General features: G+C 43.2%; 1 protein-coding gene and 1 pseudogene across 4 annotated transcripts in view; both read left to right on the forward strand.

Annotated features, from left to right (window-relative positions):
- Positions 1–1038: 1038 nt before the first annotated feature.
- TEC (tec protein tyrosine kinase) overlaps positions 1039–25559 on the forward strand; it is a 156127-nt gene continuing 131606 nt past the window's right edge. The window contains exon 1 of one of the 3 annotated variants that reach the window (XM_081236591.1): positions 1039–1126. The gene's annotated coding sequence lies outside the window, so the exon portion shown is untranslated. Of the gene's footprint in view, positions 1127–14616; positions 14815–25559 lie in introns of those variants that run through there. The other 2 variants (XM_081236587.1, XM_081236588.1) reach the window with 2 other exon arrangements.
- LOC308619820 (large ribosomal subunit protein uL6-like) lies at positions 22267–22903 on the forward strand (annotated as a pseudogene). The gene has a single exon. The product of its transcript is annotated as a large ribosomal subunit protein uL6-like (transcript).

Here is a 25559-nt window from a genome sequence, read left to right on the forward strand (position 1 = left end):
AGTTTAGAGCAGCGGTCCCCAACCTTTTTGGCACCAGGGACCGGTTTCATGAAAGAGTTTTTCGTAGAGAGGTGGAGGGGTGGAGGGGTGGGGGGAACGGTTCAGGCAGCAATGCCAGTGATGGTTCAGGCGGTGGGTGAAGGGGAGCGCCATTTGAAGCTTTGCTAGCTGGCCCGCCGCTCACCTTCTGCTGTGCAGCCCGGTTCCTAACAGCCACAGGTCGGTACTAGTCTGCAGCCGGTGGTGGGGGAGTGTTGGGGACCCCTGGCTTAGAGCTCAAAATCAGGAGGCCGACTACGGGGATTTGAAGTCTAGCTTTTATATTTATTAGTTGGGTGACACTAGGCAGGTTGTTTAACTTCTCTGTGCCTCACTTTCACCCTCCATAAAAATGGGGGATTCTGATAACATATACTTCATAGAAATGTTCATACAGGTAATGTACTTGAAAGAGTGCCTGGGATACAGTAAGTTACCTAAGGGCAATTTTCTACCCTACAGTGAATGAAGAAAATGTTACTACAGGACTAAGGAGGCCACGTGACCCGTAAGTGTATCAGATACGCTCTGCTGCTTCAGGTTTGGCAGTAAAAAGACTTTACTCTTTTGGTAAAACTCGTTGCTTCGCTCCACCGCACCGCGTCACCCACCTGGTTCGCCACCATTTAGCGGAAGGGGAGGTGCGGTCCCTAATTGCGACAAGAGTCCCCGGTCACCCACAGGTGGCACTGGTCGGGTTCTCCCGGGCTGGGGGTGTCCGTGACGTCGCGGGTCAGTTCTCTGGGGCGAGGGGCGAAGGAGGAGGCCCAGCACGGCGTCCAGGAACACCAGGGACGTTCCCGCGACTTCCCCGAAACTCCGACTGGGTCGGGGGAGCCGGGAGGCCCATCCGACCCAATCGGGCCTCCGGTCTCAGAACCGCAGCAGACCCAGGCGAACCTGTAGCCGCCGGCCTCTGTGTGTGTGGGCGGAGCCATTGGGGGCCTGGCGATCTCTGGGCCGCGCGGGGCGGGACGAGAGGGGGCGGGGCCTGGACGCCTGGCTCGGGACGCCAGGCTCGGGACTCGGCGGCGCCGGCCGGCTTCAGCGTCTCCCGGACTCGGCGCAGCCGGCGCTCTCCATCCAGGTAAGGGCGCCGCGGGCCGGCGAGGCGGACACGGGACTGCGCCACTCCGGGAGGGGACGGGTGGGGACGAGGATGCGCGCGGCGAGAGGAGGCTTGCACAAGCCCAGAGACGGACCCTCGTGGAACCAGGAAGGATTTTCTCTCCTCCGCGCCGCCGTGAGCGAGGGCGCGCCACGCCAGGTGAGGACCAGTCCCCCTGCGCACCACGAAGGGACAGGTGCGCGTCCCGGCGTAGCCGCGCCTTACGGCGGCCGCCGCCGCCGCCTCTCCGCCTCCCGGGCTCGGGCTCCGGCGCCGGCCTCTCCCGAGGAGCACCCGTCCCTTTTCCTCTTGGGTACCTGGACGCGGGCCGCCCCGCAGCAAGTTAAGCGTTGGGCTCACTTCCCAGCTGCCCCGCGGCGTTGATTCCTCCTCTCTGCTTGGGCGGCGGCGCAGTCTTGATTGAAAGTTGGCAGCATCTACAGAGACTTTCCACAGTTGCACGTGTGTGACTGTCTCGCCCCACCAGCCTCACATTTTTAATCTAGGAAATTGTGTTTGAATCTTGATAACAGGGATTCGGTGAATACATGTGTTGGGAAAACTAGGGCCTTGTCTCGGGGGTGTGCGCTTTCCCTTGGATCCTAACTTTCCTTTTGATTTTTTTGTTTTGTTTTCATGGAAGAATAACACGTTGCTGTGTATCAGGTTCGGAAACAATCTCATCTATTGCCATTCTTTGGAAACTGGAAGATTTGATTCGAAGGGTAGATCTCAATGTTAAGTTGGAAAAACAGGATGACTGGTGGCCAAGTGGGTTTGAAGCTTATCCAAAATAGTTAAGTGTTTTGAGCATATACCCTGTGTTTTTTCAGTGAGGGCCCATTTTTTCCTCTTAGGAAATTCTGAGAATTTACTTGCTTCTAGATGAGTCTCCCCTGAATAGTTGGAGAGGAGAAAACAGCCCCAACAAACCAGTGGGTTTCCCAAATAAGTTTAGGATTTAGCAGGTTGGTTTGTGATGCTGGTAGCTCAGCTGGCGAGAATCACATGTAGTATGGAGTGTCATGATTTATATGGAGAAAAGAAAAGTGTGTATAATCTCATTATGTATTTGAAAATAGTTTTTTGGTTTAGGTACATTTTCATTGTTTAGGAAAAACTTATACGTTCCCAATACTCCAATTAATCTGATCCATATATTCTCTTGTCAGCTCTAGACGCTTACTGCATTGTGTTTATGTTAATGATCTGGATTCTTCCCTGAGGTTGTGTACGTTTTGGTTTGTAGAACTGTATAGGGCAAGTGTTGCAAACACATGCGGATCAGTGCAGTGCTCTACCACACGTAGGTCCTTGAACTAGAATTTTCACACCTTTACAGATAGGAAAAAATATAGAATATTAATATAGGCTTTAGCACTGTCAACCTGTTTACCTACTTATTCTGTATCAAGATAGCCATCTTGGGACTTCCCTGGTGGTGCAGTGGTTAAGAATCCGCCTGCCAATGCAGGGGACACGGGTTCGAGCCCTGGTCCGGGAGGATCCCACATGCTGCGGAGCAACCAAACCTGTGCACCACAGCTACTGAGCCTGCGCTCTAGAACCCGTGAGCCACAACTACTGAGCCCACGCCCTGCATCTACTGAAGCCCGTGTGCCTAGAGCCCGTGCACCGCAACTAGAGAAGCCACCTCAATCAGAAGCCTGCGCACCGCAACAAAGAGTAGTCCTACTCGCCGCAACTAGAGAAGGCCCGTGCGCAGCAACAAAGACCCAACACAGCCAAAAATAATAAATAAATAAAAATAAATAAAAAATTAAAAAGAAAAGTCATCTTGTTTTCTCAGCAGCTGGTTACTCAAGGGCAGGGGTTGTGTTTTATCAAGTCAAAGTGAAGCTCAGAGAATGGCAACCTTTGCTCCCTAAGTTGACCCTCGACAGCATGGCTGCTGGGGTTGTGGGTAGTGTCTGGCCACTTTTTGCTTTTGGGGAAGAATTGCTGGTCTCTCTGCCTTCCTCTTTGTATGCAGAGTGCTGGCAGCCTGGGCCTTGGGCCTCCAGGCACACCTCTGTCTACAGGTTCCTCCAGGTTGACCTGGTTGGTGCCTCCCTTCCCCAGCCCAGCTCTTCCAGCTCCTTGGTTTTCACCCCATTCCACCCCTTCATGGGATTCCCCTCCTAGGGAGAATCATCTTATTGTTCAGGGCAGGGAGACTTGGTCCACAGAGTTGACAGGGCGGTTGATCCTCAGCCTGGTGCACAGATGCTCAGTTAACTATCTGTTGATGACAGTGTCACTTGCTTCATAGCCCTTACTGTGCTCTCCTATTATCCAGTCTACACAGGCAAAGTGGAGTAACTGAAGTTGAACCCAGATCAACCTCTGTGGAGGCTAGCTGCCTTGGTTGTATTAGGGTCATAAATTGGGCATTGGAGTCTGTTAGAAAGGAGTGAAATTGGTCCATGGTCACTACCAGTTCTAAAATTACCCTGTCCCAGGTGATTATGCCGTGAGAATAGCTTTGTTAAAAAGAACCCCAGAGGAGAGAAGCTTAGTAGTTGGCTTCACCTCCAAACTTGCCTCCACCTGGGCTTGCCTTTGCATCTCTGCCCTAGCTCAACCTGTCCTTCCTTGGATTGGATTATAACTATTAACTTTCCCACTATATTTGACAGCTCAGAGCTCAGATGATCACAGCTACATGGTGTAGATGTAGAAAATGACATTTTCTTTTCTTTTTATATTATTATTTATTTGTTTTTGGTTGCAGCAGGTCTTAGTTGTGGCATGCGGGATCTTCCTTGCGGCGTGTGGGCTTCTCTCTAGTTGTGGTGCGCAAGCTCCAGGGCGCTTGGGCTCTGTAGTTGTGGCATGTGGGTTCCAGAGCACGTGGGCTCTGTAGTTTGTGGCACACGAACTCAGTAGTTGTGGCATGTGGGCTTAGTTGTCCCGTGGCATGTGAGATCTTAGTTCCCTGACCAGGGATCAAACTCAAGTCCCCTGCATTGGAAGGCGAATTCTTTACCACTGGACCACCTGGGAAGTCCCTGACATTTTTTTGTTTGTGTGTTTAGGGAAAACAAGGATGGAATTTTCCCAAATTGTTATTAGGGAAACAAAGCAAAAGCAAAAAAAAAAAAAAAAAAAAAAGGGCATAGAAGTCAATATGATTTTTGTTTTGTTCTTTTCTTCTTTTTTTTTTTTTTTTTTTTTTAGTTTTAAACCTTTAATCCAAGTTGCATTTTTCCCTCTCCAGAAGCAAACACTTGTGATTCTTCGAGTTGGTTATTTTGGTATTTATTGCTTGTAAGTGATACTTGTAATTTTGCAGTTTGAAGCATTATCTTTTGACTTCCTGCTGTGGAAGATGATGACTTGGCTATCTTTCTTCTTCTAACCCCCAGCCTAACCACAGCTTCCCTATTTTCCCATCCTTGCAATAGTTAAACAGTAATTTTGGTTAGATCAATATTCATAGCCAAGCCAAGCACAACTTTTTCTTTTTCTCAGAGTCAGTAATTGCTTTGTTTGTTCACTGGCTTAGTTTTTTATGTACTCATCATTAATTCAACCCAAAACTTTTGACCAGTTTTCTAATTCTTACCTCAGATGAGTCAGGTATTCTGTCAATTTCATTTTCCCCAAAGAAAGTGTCCCTGAGCCTCCTGGCTTGCTCTAGTCTGGACTGGTTGCCCTCTACACATGGGGCACAGATGTCACCCTGAGGACCTCCCTTTGTCATCCTGGGGGGATCCCCATCATTTCTGTCTGTATTGGATCTCCTGTTACCTGTAGTACATACCTTTCTCTTTCTTGTAGACTCCTTTTTTTTTTTTGGTACAGCCCATTCTGAAGGAATTTTCTGGTAAAGGATGCACAGGATGTCTGTTTTCCTTCCTGTTTATTTTATCTATTCATATTTTGTCTATTCATTTTTCTTTTTTTTAAAAAATCATCCTTGTTTTTGTTTGTTTATTTATTTATTTATTGCTGCATCGGGTCTTAGTTGTGGCACATGGGATTTTTTGTTGCGGCACGCGGGCTTCTCTCTAGTTGTGGAGCTTGGGCTTCTCTAGTTGTGATGCGTGGGCTCCAGAGCATGTAGGCTCTGTAGTTTGCAGCACGTGGGCTCTCTAGCTGTGTCTTGTGGGCTTAGTTGCCCCGTGGCATGTGGGACCTTAGTTCCCCGACCAAGGATCAAGCCTGTGTCCCCTGAATTGGAAGACGGATTCTTAACCACTGGACCACCAGGGAAGTCCCTCATTTTTCAGTAAGTGCCTGAAAATATCTGTTTTCCACAACAATTGATAGTTTGTCTGAGTGTAGACTTCCAGGATGGAAAATTTGAAGGCATTGTTCCATCACCTTCTAGCTTGTGGTGTTGCTGTTGAGAAATTCAGAATTGTTCTGATTCCTTAATTTTTGCCTGTAACCTGTCTACAGGTTACAAACCTGCTGTGTCCTTTGTGGAAGTTTGTAGAATTTTCTCTTGGCCTCCACAATCTTGGAGTTTTCATGATGTGTGCTGTGGTATGGATCTCTTTTCATCCATTGTGCTGGGTTCTTTCAATCCAGAAATCTACATCTTTCAGTTTGGGAAATTTTCTTGAGTTATCTCATTGATAATTTCCTCCTCTCTATTTTGTGATGTCTCTTTCAGAAACTTATTGTTCAGATTCTAGATATTTTGGGCTGGATACTAGATATTTTCTTACCTGGAAAGAAAAGAAAAAAGTCCCCCATAGACTCAGTTTCCCCAAGTTGCTATTGTCTGTTTATTTGTTTAGGTCTCTACATTTAATGTTAGAGGCTTTCCTTGTATTTCTGATACCCTCGGTTGTCTACTCACATCTGAGTGGGGGATTAAAAAGCTTATTGGCTGGGAACTTAACTGTTGGGTGATTTGGCTGAGTCTTTTATTTGGGGAAATTTTGATGTTAGTACCTCTTGGGCTGTTGAGGGTCCTCAGAAAAAGCTCTTCCAGTCTTTTTCCTGGGCGGTGGGAAGAGCCTGGCTGCCAGTGATCTGGGAACGAGGTAGAGAAGAAGGCTGAATGTCTCAGCATCTGCATGTTCATATAACCTCTCCACGGTATTTCCAGTAAAACACCTGAGCTGTGCCTGACATACTCCAATCCAGAGACTTTCTCTTTTTCACCCTCTCTGGGGTAGTTATATGTTCATGTAATTCCTCTCAGGGAGCCGGTAGGGAAGAAACTCCAGGTGTTTTTGCTGGGATAGAGAAGGGGCCATCACCCAACTGCTCAGAGTGGCTGGAGGGACCTGGGAGATCCAGGTGCTTTCCAAGGAGGCTTTCCATTTTTATTTTACTTTAGATCAGCCCCTGTTCCCCCACTCCCTACAGAGGGTCCAATTGCCTTTAATTATTTAGCATTTTGAGATTCCATGGTATAAATCAGGTTGTTTCTTGGCTTCCCCTCACCCCACCTGAATGTTTTTACTGTTGTCTCTTCTTTCATTCTCCCCATCCTTGTGGGTTTATCCCTTTACTGTCATTTTATTGGGCTTTCAGGAGGGAGAGAAAGTAGAGAGTTTTGTTTCATTTTGTTCATTACTACTCCTTAGTGCCTGGAGTATAGCTTTCTTAACCAACCTCTGCTGAGAGACTAGTGTGGTTCAGCCATGGCAGTTTGCTGCCATTTTCCCTGCCTTTACCCAGTGGAGCTGGGACCCCCGATTCCTTCCTATACCACTCTAAGCATCCACTACCAATTCATTACAGTGGTCTTGGGAGGCAGAACCTCTCTCCAGCCCTAGCCTGATGCTATATAGCTTGCTGGTCATAGAGCCCTGGTTCCCACTTCTCAAATTCACCTTGTCCGGGAGGACTCATTCTGTCACCTTGGCCTCTGAACGTTTTACTTTTCCGTGAAGCTCAGCTTCTGTAAGTCTAATGTTTTAGGCTGAACGGTGGGCCTGGTGTCATTGGTGGCCATGTGGCCCCAATGGAAATTATTGTTATTTCCTTCTGGAGGCGTTTATCACACAGTTGCCTTCCCAGCAGCATCCTCTCTTCCCATTTCAAAGCTCATGCCTTGCTTGGAGTGTGCACCAAGTTCCTGTTTCTGGCTGGGCTGAGCAGAGATGACTGACCTACCCTGCTCCTCGTGGGTGATCACAACTTTCCAACCCTGTTTAACCAGTTGAGTCATTCTTCAGGCTTCCTTAATGCAGTGTGCCCTTCCAGCTTTCTATCTCAGTAGCCTGACAACATCAGCATGACTTTCTGCTTGTACACAGAGGAATGGTGACAAGAGTCAGCTTCCGCTGAAGTAGGAAGAGTGTTGTTTCCACACCATCTTATCTGCCCAGAAAAAGCAAAGCTCTGTACTCTCATGATGGCAGCTATGCATTGGTAATCCAGAAAATGCCAGTGCTGGCAATTGCTACAGTGGAGCAGATACAGTAGTTATTCTGAAGGAGGACAGAGAAGGATAGATGGTTAGAAAACACTTATTCAGCTGGACCTACTGGGTACCATTATGAACAAAAGTTTGGCCAGTGGGAATATCTGCAATGCTCATTCCTCCCTCTGTGCTTCCACAGGCATCCTTCCCTTTTCTAAACAGAACCTTTGAAGTCATTGCAACCTCTTTTCCCAAGCAGTATAGTTTTTCTCTAATGTGCTAAGTAATTCACGTAAGTTCTTTTTGTCTTCTCAGCTGAATTGTGAACTCTCCCAGGGAAGAGCACATGCCTAGTAAATACTAGATCATTGTACCAGCTGAATTTTCCAGATAGTTGTGGACAGTTGGCGGTTAAAAAAAAAAATATATATATATATATGGTCATAATTATCCAAGTTGTATCCAGTAGTCTAAATTCATTAAATTATTTTTAAAATTTTGTTTATTATTATTATTATTATTATTATTAATTATTATTTTTTTTGCGGTACGCGGGCTTCTCACCGCTGTGGCCTCTCCCGTTGCGGAGCACAGGCTCCGGACGTGCAGGTTCAGCGGCCACGGCCCACGGGCCCAGCCGCTCCTAGGCATGCGGGATCCTCCCGGACCGGGGCACGAACTCTCATCCCCTGCATCGTCAGGAGGACCCTCAACCACTGCACCACCAGAGAAGCCCTATTATTATTATTTTTAATTAATTAATTTATTTTTGGCTGCGTTGGGTCTTTGTTGCTGCACACAGGCTTTCTCTAGTTGCGGTGAGTGGGGGCTACGCTTCGTTGTGGTGCGCGGGCTTCTCACTGCGGTGGCTTCTCTTGTTGTGGAGCACGGACTCTAGGTGTGTGGGCTCAGTAGTTGTGGCTCGCGGGCTCCAGAGCACAGTCTCAGTAGTTGTGGTGCCAGGGTTAGCTGTTCCACGGCATGCGGGATCTTCCCGGACCAGGGCTCGAACCCATGTCCCCTGCACTGGCAGGTGGATTCTTAACCACTGCACCACCAGGGAAGCCCTAAATTCACTAAATTCTTGATTAGACTTTCACTTCTCTTTGGCTGTTTAGACTGAAGCCATAGAGTATTATTCAATTTAAGTGTTCCCAAGTGTATTGTTTTTCATATTATTTAGAAATAATCCTCATTGAAAACATCCTTGAAAAGACAACATTAATTGTACTTATTATTATTGTTATTTTTCACCCATATATTTCTTCTTAGCATAGTCTTGTGATTGTCTTGATTTTTTTTTTTTTTTTTGCGGTACGTGGGCCTCTCACTGTTGCGGCCCCTCCCGTTGCGGAGCACAGGCTCCAGACGCACAGGCCCAGCGGCTATGGCTCACAGGCCCAGCCGTTCCGCGGCATGTGTGATCCTCCCGGACCGGGGCACGAACCCGTGTCCCCTGCATTGGCAGGCGGACTCCCAACCACTGCGCCACCAGGGAAGCCCTGATTGTCTTGATTTTTATGGCAAAGAAGAGTGAGTTTGGAAGAGGGAGGGAGGTGTGTACGGATTAGTTTTCTAGTCTGCTAAGTGTTACGTTTCTAAAAGAGGAAGATGTCTTTGGATTTCAGCAATATTAGATAATATTTTTCCTTTCGTAACTACATGCCATTTATTTTTTAAGGTTGAGAGCTTTGGAAATGCTTAGCTATAGAGTATAAAAATGAAAGACTTTAAATTGTCATATACTACATGAAATGCTTATAAAGTAGAACTCCTCATCAAATATCCTACTCCCTGTACCTTTAAGTTTTTTGAAGTTCTAGCCTGATTTAACGGGGAAAACTTTTCATGTCTTCTCTTTATCCTGAAAAGAGTTCCAGCAGTGTCTTTCTGTTAGTTAGGTATTTCCTTCGAAACTGTGATGTCCTCATGTATCTCCCAGTATTAGGTTTCAACCACAACTTGTGAGAGCTCCACATGACTACCCCCAAAAATAAATCGTGGGTTTTTTTCCCTACAAAGTAGTGATTTCAAAGTTTATTTTTCTGCAAATATAATTTAAGCATGCAGTAAAGTTAGTTTTTACCATTGGGGTTATTTTTGTTTCACAGAAGGCAGTTGGCTTTCTTTTTTATTTTCCTGCTTTGAGTGCTAAAAATGCTTGATCCTTTAACCATGTAGAGAAACAGAAGTACAATTTAACTGAGTTATGAATGCTGTTATATATGTAAATTTATGAATGCTTTTTACTTTTTTAAGTATTGTCAACTTACTTGTCACATATTTAAACCAGTTATAGAAGCACTGCATTAAAGAATTCTTGTTCATAGGTTCTGGAATCATAGCTGAAGGTTTTTGGGGCTCAGAGCTGGTGATGCAACCCCCTTTCCTCCCCCAGACAAAGGATAGAACTCTGCCTGCCACTGCGACTCCCCCGCTCTCAGTGTGCTCTTTGGACTCTCCCTGCCATCATAAAAAAAAAAAAAGTTATTTTATAGAAATTTATTTATTCATTGTTAAAAAATTGAAACAATACTGAAGCTTATAAAAAAAGATTAAAAATGACCCCAAAACTATTCCAGAGAGACTCTTGGTGAACCCCCTCTCCATCATCTTTATTATCATTTGACTTTCTACAAATCTTTAGCACCCTTCTAGAAGATAATTAACCTAAGGAGCATTGTGTGCAACCGTTTATGTAACTCCAAATTCTATAATCTTTATATAAATATATATATATATATATACACATATTACACATACACACATACATATATATACACACACACACTTTATGAGGATATAATTAGCTCAGGCATAATGTTCTTTGGTAACAATATCCCAAATAGACATTTTCTTGTAAGAAAAATTGCCATTTTTAATAGCTTGGTGACAGTCTGTCATGTTAATATACAATGGTATTTTGAACCACTCCCCAGTTGTTGGACATATGTTTTTTTGTTTGTTTGTTTTTGTTTTTAAGTAAGTAGTGTTGCTATATGTTTTTCCCTTTTGGAGATTGTTTCCTTGGGAAATATTTTTCAAAATACCACTCTGGGATTAAAGGATTTCTTGTTTCTGTTAATCAGTGTCAGAAGGACACAAAATAATAATTTGAAAAAACTCACTGGCTATATAAATTTATATAAAGTTTCCATTACCTCTTTTTTGACCTTTTGGATCCACAGTATCTCCTTTATGTGAAGACATAAGGTTTATTTGGAGTTACTGAGGCCATGCCATGTATCTGACCAGTTGTAGGTCAGATAATAAAGCCCGAGTAACCTGACAGGTTCATTTGCAGAGGCTGTGTTCTTTTGATAAATGTCTATAGCCTCATTTTATTTTGTTGGATGTGTGATAGGAAAAGTTTCCAGGGATCAGTAACAAAACGTGGAGAAATTGTTATGGTATCTGTGAAACTACATTTGCCCTTAGTACCTGGTCTAGGGTTCATGACCCTTTCTGTAAGCGGGGGAAGGCATTATATATGTTCAGTAGGGAACTCCAACTCTCCCACCCATTTCCCCATTCCTGGACTGCATGAGGAAGTAGGAGGGGCAGGGCAACCAGTACTGGAGAGAATTTTGCAATAATGTAGTAGTTCTTGATAAAGAACTAGAGCAGAGTGAAATTCCTATTTTTCACAGGTTTTTCCCTGACATCTGTTTGACTAATGTTTAAAGCCTGGGCTAGATTTTTAAGTTAGCTATTAAGTGGTATTGTGTTCCCATGCCTTAGGTTTTCCATCTCTTAAACAAAGCATAATGACACCTAATTAACAGTCCACTTCAGAACGATTCATGGCCTAATGCCTGTAAAGGACTTTGAGCTTTTGCTAGAGTGTTTTATATACATTCATGAGTAATGAGATGGCTTGCTCTATTTAGCAAAGGGCATCTATATTATGCCCATTTTATAGATGAGAAAAGTGAGCCTCACAGAGGATAATGGCTTGTTGAGAATCAGATGGTAGATTTAATGTAATGTCTGTGGAATTTTTCTTGGACTTTGTGGAACAAGTGGAATCTAAAATAAATTCTGCACAAGTGTGTGTGTTGGGAAAGTGGATTTTACAGTTTTTAAACAGATAAAACCTTTTGGGGGGATAGGTTACTCCTTTGTAAGGAGGAATCATGTTTGACAAATTCTCTAGAGTTCTTGAAGAACTTTAAATGATTATGGAAGCTAGGGATAAACTGTGATTTTCCAAGTGTTTTTGAAAAGACTCCACACAAAGGCTATTAAATAAATTGAGTCAGTGGGAGGCTGGGAGAAATGTTTTTAAAAGTCAGGAATAGGGAGGGGACTGGAAGACAGAACAAAGGTTAAGCATAGATGGACATTTCTCAGGTTACAAACGTGAGTAAACTATTTATTACTATTTTAAAAATAAAACATGTAGACGAGGGAGTACACAGTGTAAACTCCAAGTTTACAGTCAACAGGAACCTTTTGGGACATTAAAAAGCCAAATTGCTGGTCTCAAGTTTATGCAAAATGGCAGGGAATAGGTAAAGAATGCATTTAGGTAAAATGAGTCCATCTGTACATGCAGATGGACGTTCTGGTTTTTACTCAAGAAAGAGATTCAGATATTACTATAAACTCTTAACTGAAGATACTGATTCAGTGTAGGATTTGGAACAAAGAAGCTAGTTAAATCTTAGCTGTTGTTACACACAATTCAGAAATGCCACCTTACCCATTTTCATAATCCTTCAGCATCTAAGATAGTTTCATCAATGTACCTTAAAAACATAATGCACTTAGAAAAAAGCTAACATATTAATCAAAGCATAGAGGATTGAGTAAAGTAGACTCCTGTCCAACTCTTTGGTCTAGAAAGATAAATGCTGAGGAGACATGTGGACAGGGTGTGCCCTCTTATACCATGGCAACCTGAGCTCCATGGTACAGGGAGACCATTCATTTGCACCTTCTTTATTCCCAAATAATGCCCCAGTGGCCCCCAGTAGTTAGTTGAGCACATAAGATGTGCTAGGCTCCATGCTAAACTCTTTACATTGGGTTATCTCATTTAATCCTCCCAACAACCCTATAAAGTGGGCAAGATTATTTTAAGCATTTTACAGATGAGGAGCCTGAAGCCCAGGGAGATTCAGGGGAATTTGGCTAGATGGTGGAGCCAGAGTTCAGAACAATACAGTCCGACTCCAGAGTGTACTCTGATAGCTCTCCTGAGCTATCCACACTGAACTACCCTCTTCCCCTCTCCTTCTGTTATTTTCCTTCCTGGTCAACAGAGTTGGACAACCTAGAAGAAAACATAAAGGTCTGCTTCAAACAAAACCAAAAGCAACCAGTTCTTCTGGGTATCATTCCGTGCTTCTTAGTACTGTAGATCCTAAGGTGTCTTTAGAGCAGCACTGGTGAATAGAAATATTCTGTGAGCCAGACATATAATTTAAACGTTTCTAGTTGCCACATTAAAAAAAAGCAAAACGCAACAAGTGAAATTAATCGTAGTAGTATTTTTTTGTGTAGCCCAATACTTTAAAAATATTATAATTTCACTGTGTAATCATATAAAAATTATTAATGAGATACCAGAAACAACTCAGGAGCTTGATATGCGCAATACAATATAGTACTATACAATGCAATACAATGCAATTCAATAGAATATCTTATGCAGTGCAGTGGATAAAGTAAAATGTAGTCCTACCGAACAAAGTTAATGGAAACATATTTACACCACTTCAGTTTTAAATTTTAAATTAAAATTAATTAAAATGAAATAGAATAAAAAAAATTAGTCCTCAGTTGTACTAGCCACATATCAAATGCTTAATAGCTATTTGTGGTGAGTGACTACCATATTGAATGGAGCAGCTCCATAGCAAAAGTTATTCTCTGTCTCCAAAGGCCTGGGGACTCCCAGATTCTCCATCCCCACCCTATCCCTTGACCCCTCTCAGCCCCCATGTTATCTTCCCTGCCTACCATGTACAGTTGTGCAGGTTATACACTGCAAAACTCTGGGATATGTCATTCACATGGAAGATCTAGTAGATTTGTTTACTGTGACAGGTTTTTGGAAGATGGAAGTAAATTTTCTAAAGGAAGAGACACTTTTTCCTAGTTCATGCAAAGGCATTTTTTTTGAGGGGGGGAGGCTGTGACTGTAGTCCTTTTATACCTTCCTAACATTCCAGCAGTTGGCCGCAGGCATCATTCTTATGTACACTCAGCAGTTTTCCAGTGCCCACAGCCTATGGCTGAAAGTAAAGAAGCAGCTCCAGTCAACTTCTCCTCCCCGCAAAATAATGTCATGAAGCCATAGTCATTTTTCATGGTAGATTACCTTGGAGCCATGTGTCTTATTTATAATTGTATCCCCAGTGCCTGGCACATAATAGGTGCTCAACACATTTATTGATTTTAATTGTCATCTTAGAGTTCATTCAGGGCCCCTGTGTTGTATCCTGAGTTGCCCTTAATGAATCTTGACCCAGGGCTGATTTATCCAAGTGCTGACTTGGCTCTGTCTTTCACCGAGTCACAGCTCACTCTTCAAGCTCACCCTTGTTCTAAATAATAATTGTCATGATTGTTATTATTACTAATAATAGCTACCATTTATTGATCACTTTATGTCAAGCATTGTGTTTAGCAGTTTATGTGCATTATATCATTTAATCTTTCCAAACAGCTCTAGAAGGTAGGTAATATTTTATAAGGAGGAAACTGAGGCGCTGAGAAATTAAGTAATTTACCTGAGGTCACCCAGCTAGTAAGTGTCAAAGCTAAAGTTTAAAACCAGTTCTGTCTGACTTCAAAGCCCTTCTGTGCTTAAGCAACAAGACTGGGCTTCTTTTTTGGTATCTGGGGCCTGACTGACAAGTGACCACACTGTCTATAGTAGACTTATTATTTGTTTGCCCAGACTTCCTTCCTCTGGGGAACATCTCTGTCCACAATCCATGTGGTTTGGGTGGGGTTGACACCAATGCCAGGGATGGTCATGTGACTCAGCTTTCGCCAATCTGAGAAGTGCTTTGTCCATCTGACCAAGTGATTGGTTCAGGAGTGAGCACATGACCCAGACTTACTCAATCAGGCTCCTTTTCTGCTCCAATTTAGGAAAGGAGTCATTCTTTTCCTCTGGGAGTTTTTGGCTGCTGGAGTGATGTAGCCTAGAGCTCCTGGTGGCTATCTTTACACTACATGGAGGAAGTTATATGAAGTAGGACAGAATGAATGAGGCTGGCATGCAGTGAGAAGTAGCACTGAGTGGTGGTGAGAGCACAGACAGCATCATTTGAACCCCAGGATTCAGATGTGTCTGAAGCTTCTGGGACTTCTTGGTTATGTGAGCTAATACATTCCTTTTGCTGCTCTTGTGTGCCTAAATCTAGTTATTTGCAATTGAAAACCCTGCCTAATAGACAGACTTTTCAGAAGATATTTTTGTCTTGCATTCCCCATTGCCATTCTCTGTCTGCCCTTTGGATGAGCTCACTATATCTTGGGCCTTGGTGCCTACTGTTGTCTGCCCCGTGCCTGGAGATCTTTGATCCCTGTAAACTCCGTACATGTTCAGCTTGCTTCTTCCCTTTCTGGTCTATGAGCCCTGTCCTAGTGAAAGGAGATACCACACCCAACCGAATCCCTCCCTGATACTCCCCGCAACCCGCTACCCCCATGGCACAGCCAACCCACAGGGATAAGCATTGTGCCATGAGTGGAACACTAGGGAAATCTGTTCTTTGCAGACATTAGAAAAATTACTCATCAGTGTACTTTTGAATGTTGATCAAAGACTGTTGAATTCTTAACTCATCTGGCCCCTGACACTGTCTGGGATCTCAGCCAGTTTAGGCTAAGGCATTGCCTCTTATCCCCAGTTTCCTTGGCTCCCAGCCTTTCTGATCAGCTGTCTTCTTATGTACTCTCAACTGCCCTGTGATTCTGAGCTTCCATCCTTCTACTGGCTTCCTTCCCAAATCTTTCCGGTGGCCCTCTGAGGGCATTGTTCCATTGTGAATCAACATTCCCACACCCCAGCCGTCTCACAGAGTGAAAACACTCCCGTTTCTGCAGCTGTCTCTGCTGTAGCCTTCTCATGGCCTCCCTTTGCTGCTTCCAGGTCTTACCAAAACCCTTTCTCCTTTAGCGTTCAAGCCATTCATGCAAATACCCTTCTGGTTTCTCCTTTTGTCACCAACCTCTTGGTCATTCTGCTTGATAGACTCACCTGGTTCATGGTCTTCTCTTCCAGCTCTTCCATCTCTGCATTCATATGTACAACTAACTTTCTGTGTCTGTGATAAGTTGTGCAGTAGCCTTGAGGTAGTTAAAAGGAGTAGCTAATTGTGGCCAGAGTGGGATATAAGGGAGACTTCATAAAAGAGATTACCTATGATCAGGACCTTAGAAAATGAGTAGGATTTCAACAGGTGCTCTTCTAGGCAGAGAGAACAACTCAAACAAAGGCATGGGGATGTGAAAACGTTTAGTTGCTTGAACTCTTGGAAATAAATGGTAGGATGGGAAGAGGGGACCCAGATGGGATTTGACATGATTATATGTACTTAAGATTAAAGAATAACCCTAAGGAGGATCTAGTGTGGAGAATGCAAGCGAAGGACCAGCCTTTATTATTTTTTATTTATAATTTTTTTAAAAATTAATTATTTTATTTTTGGCTGTGCTGGGTCTTTGTTGCTGCACGTGGGCTTTCTCTAGTTGCAGCTAGCGGGGGTTACTCTTCGTTGTGGTGCACGGGCTTCACATTGCGGTGGCTTCTCTTGTTGCGGAGCACAGGCTCTAGGCGTGTGGGCTCAGTAGTTGTGGCACGCAGGCTTCAGTAGTTGTGGCTCACAGCCTCTAGAACGCAGGCTCAGTAGTTGTAGCGCACAGGCTTAGTTGCTCCGCGGCATGTGGGATCTTCCCGGACCAGGGCTCAAACCTGTGTCCCCTGCATTGGCAGATGGATTCTTAACCACTGCGCCACCAGGGAAGTCCCCACCAGCCTTTATTATTATTATTATTTATTTATTTATTTTTGCGGTACGTGGGCCTCTCACTGTTGTGGCCTCTCCCGTTGCGGAGGACAGGCTCCGGATGTGCGGGCTCAGCTGCCATGGCTCACAGGCCCAGCCACTCCACGGCATGTGGGATCTTCCCGGACCAGGGCACGAACCCGTGTCCCCTGCATCGGCAGGCGGACTCTCAACCACTGCGCCACCAGGGAAGCCCCAGCCTTTATTATTAAAGGGAGAAGACTTTGAAGTTTTCAGGCATAGGATGATATTGTAAATTACAAGACTGAAACTCTGTCGGGTTGATTATAAGAAGGAGAAGAGGAGTAATTAAAGCAGTTGAAGGAAGTCCATAATAAGACTGAGGATGCAGAGAGAAGGGATAGTGGGAGAAAAGGTGGGAGGATTTGCAGAGCAGACTGGTTGTGAGGGTGCAGGGAGCAGGGCAGAGAAACGAGGCAGGACCTCTGCTACTTAGGAGATGGGAGAGATTGAGGCCCTGCCTGGTGACAGGTGATTTGAAAGTGTAGGATGCTGGGGGAAAACAACTGCATACTAGATGTGAATCAAAGTAGTTGGCCTTTTAATTACCTTATGTATAAAGAGTAAGATGTTTATTTCATGATGGTAAAAATGACTTAAATTATGTAAGCTTGGGAATTCCCTGGTGGTCCAGTGGTTAGGATTCTGCACTTTCACTGCCAAGGGCCCAGGTTCCGTCCCTGGTTGGGGAACTAAGATCCTGCAAGTCACGTGGCATGGCTAAAAAAAACAAAAAACAAAAAAACAAAATAAGCTAAAGATGTTTCTCAAGCTGTTCTATAGAATACTACAACTCTGGGAGATATTAATCAGGTTAATGAGGTTCAAGGGAAGTAGAATGAGTTCTATGATCAAATAAGGGTGGGGAATACTGCATTCTATATGATTCACAGAGCCTATTCACGTATTAAAGGTTTTGAGAAATGCACACAAGGAACGAGTTTGGCATTGTTTAACCCAGATTTTCCCAAATATATTTGTTTATTCAGCAAGCATGCAGTAAACACATACTGTGATAGTATAATTTGGCCACTGTGCTGGCCACTGGTCCTGCAGTAGAGAATAAAATCAGCCCCTGTCCCTGCCCTTGTGAGATTATGGTCTGGTGTAATCTAACAGGTTTCAAGGGCTCTGGAACAGCTTGGGATGCTTTGAGTGAGGTAAGGTGTTTAGATATTCTTGTTTGTGGTCTGCAATGGAGCGGAGCAGATTATCTGCCAGCCTGTCTCCCTGCATCCCTGTCTCTGCATTACGCCAATACCTCCACTTCTTCTCAGAATGTTTACTGCACCTTCTGCTTTGGGGATGGACAGAGCTGATGACAAGGTAACTTTCAGGTCTGGGAAGTTGGTGACTTGCCTAAGGTGATCCAGCTAGTTAGTGGCAGAACCAGAGCCAGAACCCAGCTCTTCGGATTCCTGGTCCTATGCTCATTCCATTCTTGGTGAGAAGGGACAATTTGGAATGGCTAAAAACTGAAGAAAAATTAGGTAGACTAACAGGTTGAGTGAGATACTGTGGATTATGCCAATTTCATCAGTCATAGCAGGGCTGATTTAGATATCACCACCACCACCACCATCATTGCCATCACTAGTGTTGAGTAATTACTGTGATCCATGTACTGTGCTAAGCGCTTTATATATATTTAATTTCTACAACAACTCTGTGAAGTAGTAATTATTACCCCATTTTATAGATGAGGAGACAAGCTCAGAGAGGTGAGTGGTGTATCCATGTTTACACAGCTAGGAAGGAACAGAGCCAGGCTTCCATTCTAGGCTGTTTTTAGAGTCTACACGCTTAACTTCATTTTATATTAGGGGAGTTTATTTTGTTCTTTGCTTCTAAAATTTCCTCTCAGAATCAGTGTGTCTTTTTTCCCTTGCCATTTCAGCTTGCCTGGCTCTTTCTCTTTGTAAAAACCTGATCTCAGGGACTTCCCTGGTGGCACAGTGGTTAAGACTCCACGCTCCCAATGCAGGGGGCCCGGGTTCAATCCCTGGTCAGGGAGCTAGATCCCACATGCATGCCGCAACTAAGAGTTCCCATGCCACAACTAAGGAGCCTGCAGGCTGCAACAAAGCAGCCCACTGGCCACAACTAAGGAGCACACATGCTGCAACCAAGACCCGGTGCAACTAAATAAATAAAATAAATATGAAAAAAACCCCCACTGATCTCAGAAAGGATCGGATCTTTTATTTATTCCATGTCAGGTAGCATTCTTCAAGTATTTAGTGAGTACTTACTATGTGAAGAAACTATTTTAGGAGCTGAGGATCCAGTGGTGAATACACAGACTAGTTTCCTACTCGTGTGGAACTCACAATCAGTGGGGAGATCACACAATTAAAAACAATCAATAAAAATGTCACATAGTGATAAGTATCATGCAGAAAATTAAAATCCCTGTTTTAACTTAACCAGAATGACTGCTTATCTATTTTAGATTGTGTGGTCAAGGGAAGACCTTTTTGCGAAAGTGATATTTAGGCTGAAATATGAGTTATAAGAAGTTATTGGTTAGAGAGTGAGCAAGAGGGAACAGGTGGAGTGATTTTCTAGATAGAGGGAACATGATCTGTAAAGGCTTCCCCATGCTGTGAGTTTGCTGTGTGTGAAGGACAGGAAGAAGGCTGGTGTGGTTGATGCATAGTGGGTCAGGGAGAGAGTGGTACTAGATGAGGTTGGACAAGTAGGTGATGTACTAAGTTAAGAGAGTTTTAGTCTAAGTGCAGGGAGGCCATTAGGGGGTTTAAGTAGGACTGAGGACATAAGCTGATTTATGTTTTTAAAAGTTTGTGTTGACTGATGAATGGAGAAAGGATTATAAGAAGATAAGGAAGGAAGTAGTGAGACCTAGTAGGAGGATGCTATAGTCCTGACAAAGGATGATGGTGGCTGTATCAGTTATTGCCACAGTAATGCCATGCAACAAACATCCCCATAAACTTAGTGGCACATAGGAATAAGAATTTATTTTTGCTTGAGTCAGTGGGATGGTTGGGTAGTTCTGCCGTTCTGGGCCAGGCTCAGCTGATCTTGACTGGGCTTCCCCATGTCTATGATCAGCTGTCGGTTAGGTAGGTAGTTCTGCCATATTGCCTGGCTTTCCTGATGTGTTTGATAGGGCCAGCTGGCTGTCAGCCATCTAGGATGGCCTCGGCTGAGATGGCTGGGACAACTTTGCTCTCCTCTGTGTGTTTATGTTACATCCCTCTAGTAGGCTAGCCTGGGCTTATTCTCAGGCTGGCCCAGTCATAGTCTCATGGTGATCACAAAGAAGCAAAAAGGAAGTAGAAATGAGTAAGCAGATTTTTAATCCTTAGCTTGTGTCAAATTTGCTACTGTCCCACTGGTCAAGGCAAGTTGCAAGAGTACATCCACAGTTAGTATAGGAGGGCATTGCCAAAGAGCAGGGATACAGAGAGGTGTGAAAAGATGCAGAGAGGCGTGAAAAATCAGGGCCATTAGTGCAATCAATCTACTGCATTAATGGGAGAAAAGCGAAGTAGAGACTTGAATATTCAAGTTTAGAATATTTTGGAGGTACAGTCTGAAGACCATGCTGATGGATTAGAATTGAGGTATGAGAGAGAGGAATGAATCAAAGACAACTCTTAGATTTTTGGCTGGGCAGCTGGGCAGATGGTGAGGCCATTTACTCAGATAGCAAAGACTAGGTAAAGAACAAATTTTAGAGGACTATCTAGCACTCTGTTTTAGCCATGTTATGTTTGAGATACTTGTTAGATAGTCAAATAAAGATGTCAGGTTTGCAGTTGAATATATAAATCTGAGGTTCTTGGGGACAGGGCTAAAGATGTAGATTTCAGGGTTTTCAACCTATAGATGGTATTTCAAACCATCCAACTGGATGAGGCAGCCCCTGAGGAGGAGGTATAGATGAAGAAGCGAAGCAAGACCAGGATAGAGCCCTGGTGCACACCAGTGTTTAGAAGTAAAGCAGAAAAATAGAAGCCAGCAAAGGAGACTGAGAAGGTGCAGGCTCTAAGATTGGAGAAAAATCCAGGAAACTTTGGTGTCCCAGAGAACCAAGAGAATCTAAGCATTTCAAGGAGAGAATGGTCAGCTGTGTTTAACACTGTTGGGAGAGACAAGAACTGGGAAGTGACCATTGGGTCTGGCAACAAGGCTGTTCTTGGTGACTTTGACAAATGCAGTCTTAGTAGAATGATGGAGACAGAAGCCCAACTGGAGCAGTTTGAGGAAAGCACATGAATTGAGAAGCAGGGACTGCAACCCTAATCCTGTCTTTCAAGAGCTTTTGCTGTAAAGGGACTCAGAAGTGATATGGTAGCTGGAGGTGAATGTGGGTCATGGCAAAGTTTATGTTTGGGAACGTAAGTGATGCTACTGTACCAAAGGGGATGATCTAGTAGAGAAGGAACAGGTGCACCAAAGAGGGGGAAACTGTAGGCCAGAAATGTTTGAAATGGCAAGAGAGGATGGGATTGAGAATTTAGAATAAACTTAGTCAGTGTGTTACCTTCTTCAGGGGTACTTGGGTGCTGTGTTTTATTTCTCATTTTGGAATGAAGAGGTATATTTACCACTGGAACAGTTTCAGCCATCTCCAGGGTAGGGAAGAAAATGAGTTCTGTTGTGACACTGGGCAGACTGAATGCCTCTGTATTGGGCTCATTCAACTTCTGTTGTAGAGGAGAGACCTCTTTGGAACTACTCTATCTCTGTTGGTGGTGTTCAGTTTTTCTTGTAATGATAGAAAAGCTGATAAATTCAGTTTCTTAGATTTTGATATGGGTAGCAAGTTTGGCAGGTCCTGGGCAGAGCTAAGAAGGGAATGTGAATGAATGTGCCACTTCCTCATCCAGGTTCCTATACCAGTATGACTTGATGTTTTGATCAATTCAGTAGATCCTAGATCAGGCACGTGTTCTGGAATTCCAGCTGAGAGGTAGAAGTTTTGCCTTTTATGCTTTTTGAGCCACTGTTACTTCAATTTGAAAATATAATGTAAAGAACTACATTTAATAAATGGTAATTTTAAATGTATTTTGATTAAGTTCAAGTGTACATTTGGTGGTATTGAAGCAACTATTTTCATCAGCCTTCCTGGGATCTGTGCTTTGTGTGTGGTTGGTGAGGATGGCGGTGTGAAGAAATGCAGTACCCTGTCTTAGAGTGTCTTTACAGCCTTGGAAGTTTTTTTGTTCACTTGCTTTGAATCTGCTTTGCTATTTCACTCGTTTAAATTATTGGTGTCTACTCATCCAATTCATATTGTGAATTGAGAACCACATCTGTCGCCACTCTGCCTTTTACAGCTTTCTGATTTGGTGGAAATAATACTGAAAAGGACATCTGCTAGGGTCTTAGTAATTCTTATATATAGCAGTCTGAGGACTGTTAATTCAAAGTTAGCAGAACTATCATGATGTCAAGAAGCAAGACGTAAGTCAGATGAAGTCAGAATCTCAAAATGTAAATGTTTCTAGTGTGAAGCTATAGATCTTTGGAACTGTTGCTGTTTTTTGTTACATTAGTTCTTTCAGGAGGGTATATCTGAAAATACTTGGCCTATCAGGAAGGTGGTACCTATTAGCCTTCAAACATTTTTACAACAAATATATTGATTATTTTATCATTAATGTAATATTTACATTTCTGTCACATATTGGAGGGTAAGTCTTAAACTGAATTTCATTCAACTTTTGTTGAAAATGAACTTAAGATAGTGTTTAATACTCTTTGCCACATCTACTGCGAGAATGAAGACCATTCTCAGCAATCAGACTGTTGACATTCCATAAAATGTCATTACTTTGAAGGGATGCACAGTTATTGTGAAGGGCCCTAGAGGCACCCTGTGGAGGGACTTCAATCACATTAGTGTAGAACTCAGTCTCCTTGGAAAGAAAAAGAAGAGGCTCCAGGTTGACAAATGGTGGGGAAATAGAATGGAACTAGCGACTGTTCGCACGACATGTAGTCATGTACAGAACACAATCAAGGGTGTTACACTGGGCTTCTGTTACTAGATGAGGTCTGTGCTTGCTCACTTCCCCATCAGTGTTGTTATTCAGGAGAATGGTTCTCTTGTTGAAATCCAAAATTTTTTGGGTGAAAAATATATCTGCAGGGTTTGGATGAGGCCCGGCGTTGCTTGCTCAGTATCTCAAGCCCAGAAAGATGAGTTGATTATTGAAGGAAATGACATTGAACTTGTGTCAAATTCAGCTGCTTTGATTCAGCAAGCTACAACAGTTAAAAACAAGAATATCAGAAAATTTTTGGATGGTATCTATGTTTCTGAAAAAGGAACAGTTCAGCAGGCTGATGAATAAGATCTGAGTGATCAGGGTATAGAAACAGCAAGATGCCAAATGATTTTCGGACTCGTTTGTGATATATATATATATATATATATATATAAATATTTTTTTTTTTTTCTTCTGCGGTACGCGGGCCTCTCACTGCTGTGGCCCCTCCCGCTGTGGAGCACAGGCTCCAGATGCGCAGGCTCAGCGGCCATGGCTCATGGGCCCAGCTGCTCCGTGGCATGTGGGATCTTCCCGGACCAGGGCACGAACCTGTGTCCCCTGCATCGGCAGGCGGATTCCCAACCACTGCGCCACCAGGGAAGCCCCTTGTTTGTGATATTTTAAAGATGCAATAAAAACTCTTTTGATTTGGGGAGAAAAAAAAGAAGATAGTGTTTAACAGATGTAGCCCAAGGATCATTTCTATTTACCTAATTCTGTACTGTACTCCTGTTTCTTGAGTTAACAAGGAAACCTGTCTAGCTCAGCCCAGAGGGAAATGCTTTTATCAGGCTTTATTTACTAAGCTGTTATCAAGTGTTAATATAAGAAATAGCTAGGTGAGGAATGTTTTTATAATTTCTGCCCAAATTTCTGTTGAAGATGTATCATGTAATATCTTTCATTGTCCTTTATGATCCTATAAACTAGTTTGTCCTTAGAATTTAATGACAGGGAAAGTTTTTCTTTTGATCAACTGGTGTGTATCTTATGATAAAAAATTATTATCCTGTGAAGCATTATGTTATCCTTTGTTCCCTGGATTTTGAGAAGCTCCAAATTTAATGCTCTGATTATCAGTGTGTAGTAGCATTGTAGCATCTGTGCATTCAACTTAGGGGAATTAAACTCTATGAGTTAACAAAGAAAAGAGAGAAAGAAACAACATTTGAAGCTTGGACCACTTTTTAAAAATTTAATTATTCTTTTATTTTGGAGTATAGTTGATTTACAATGTTGTGCTAGTTTCAGGTGTACAGCAGAGTGATTCAGTTATACATATACATATATCCATTCTTTTCATATTCTTTTCCCATATAGGTTATTACAGAATATTGAGTAGAGTTCCCTGTGCTATACAGTAGGCCCTTGTTGATTATATTTTATATATAGTAGTGTGTATATGTTAATCCCAACCTCCTAATTTATCCACCCCCCCCACCTTTCCCCTTGGTAACCATAAGTTTGTTTTCAAAGTCTGTGAGTCTGTTTCTGTTTCATAGATAAGTTCATTTGTGTCATATTTTAGATTCTGCATATAAGTGATATCATATGGTATTTGTCTTTCTTTTTCTGACTTAATTCACTTAGTATGATAATCTCTATGTCCATCCATGTTGCTGCAAATGGCATTATTTTTCTTTTTTTAATGGCTGAGTACTATTCCATTGTATATATGTCTTCTGTTTTTTAAAATAAATTTATTCATTTAATTAATTTATCTTTGGCTGCATTGGGTCTTTGTTGCTGCGTGTGGGCTTCCTCTAGTTGTGGCGAGCGGGGGCTACTCTTCCTTGTGGTGCGTGGTCTTCTCATTGCGGTGGCTTCTCTTGTTGCAGAGCACGGGCCCTAGGCGCGTGGGCTTCAGTAGTTGTGACACGCAGGCTCAGAAGTTGTGGCTCACAGGCTCTAGAGCACAGGCTCAGTAGTTGCAGCGCACGGGCTCAGTTGCTCTGTGGCATGTGGGATCTTCCCAGGCCAGGGCTCGAACCCATGTCCCCTGCATTGGCAGGCAGATTCTTAATCACTGCCCCACCAGGGAAGCCCCTGTACCACATCTTCTTTATTCAGTCCTCTGTCGATGGACATTTAGGTTGCTTCTGTGTCTTGGCTATTGTAAATAGTGCTGCAGTGAGCATTGGGGTGCATGTGTCTTTTCAAATTACGATTTTTCCAGATATATGCCCAGGAGTGGAATTGCTGAATCATATGGTAGCTCTATTTTTAGAGAAACAACAATTTAAAGAGTGTCCATGCTTCTATTCACCATTTTACTCTGGGAGCATATGCCCCAGAGGGTGTGTGCATTGGGAGATGCAGGAACCTCCCGCTCCCTTGTCTTAGTCTGCCAAGGTTTTCCCATGAGCATCTCATAGTGCCAAGTGTGATTTTAGTGGTTAAAGATAAGTTTTTTCTCTTGAGTCCAAACCAACTATTGATTCTTTATCTGATACTAAATCAAATAACCAAAAATCTGTTTTTCTCTCTGATGGATTGTTAGATTGTTCGCAAAAAGTCCTCCGTAATTCCTTTCCCCGTACGTACTCCACCTTGAAGAATCACCTCCAATTCTGAATCTGGGCTTGACCATGTGACTTGCTTTGGCCAATGAGATAATAGCAAAGGTAAATCATTCAGAGACATGAAATGTGTTGTGTATTGGGGCTTGGTCTCTCTTACTGCTCTTGGAACCTTGAGAAGTACATGTATAAATCCAAGTTGTCCTGTTGAAGAGACCACATGGAAGGGAAGTGAGGTGTCCTGGCTGATAGCCTGCAAGTGCTTGAAATGTGAGTGAGGCCATCCTAGACATGCAGGCCCGAATTGCCCACCCAGCAGAATCAGGAGCAATAATACATTTTTATGGTTGTTATGCTAGTAGTTATGGAGAGGGGTTTTTTGGTGGTGGTCATTCTCATCAAAAGCTAACTAATATAACTTCCAGTGCTAGTGGACATTTTTGCTGATGCTATGTTGGACTTATCCAGAGATAGTATGGCCAT

Source organism: Mesoplodon bidens (assembly GCF_964165515.1).
Source record: "Mesoplodon bidens genome assembly, chromosome: 1".
Taxonomy (NCBI): Eukaryota; Metazoa; Chordata; class Mammalia; order Artiodactyla; family Ziphiidae; genus Mesoplodon; species Mesoplodon bidens.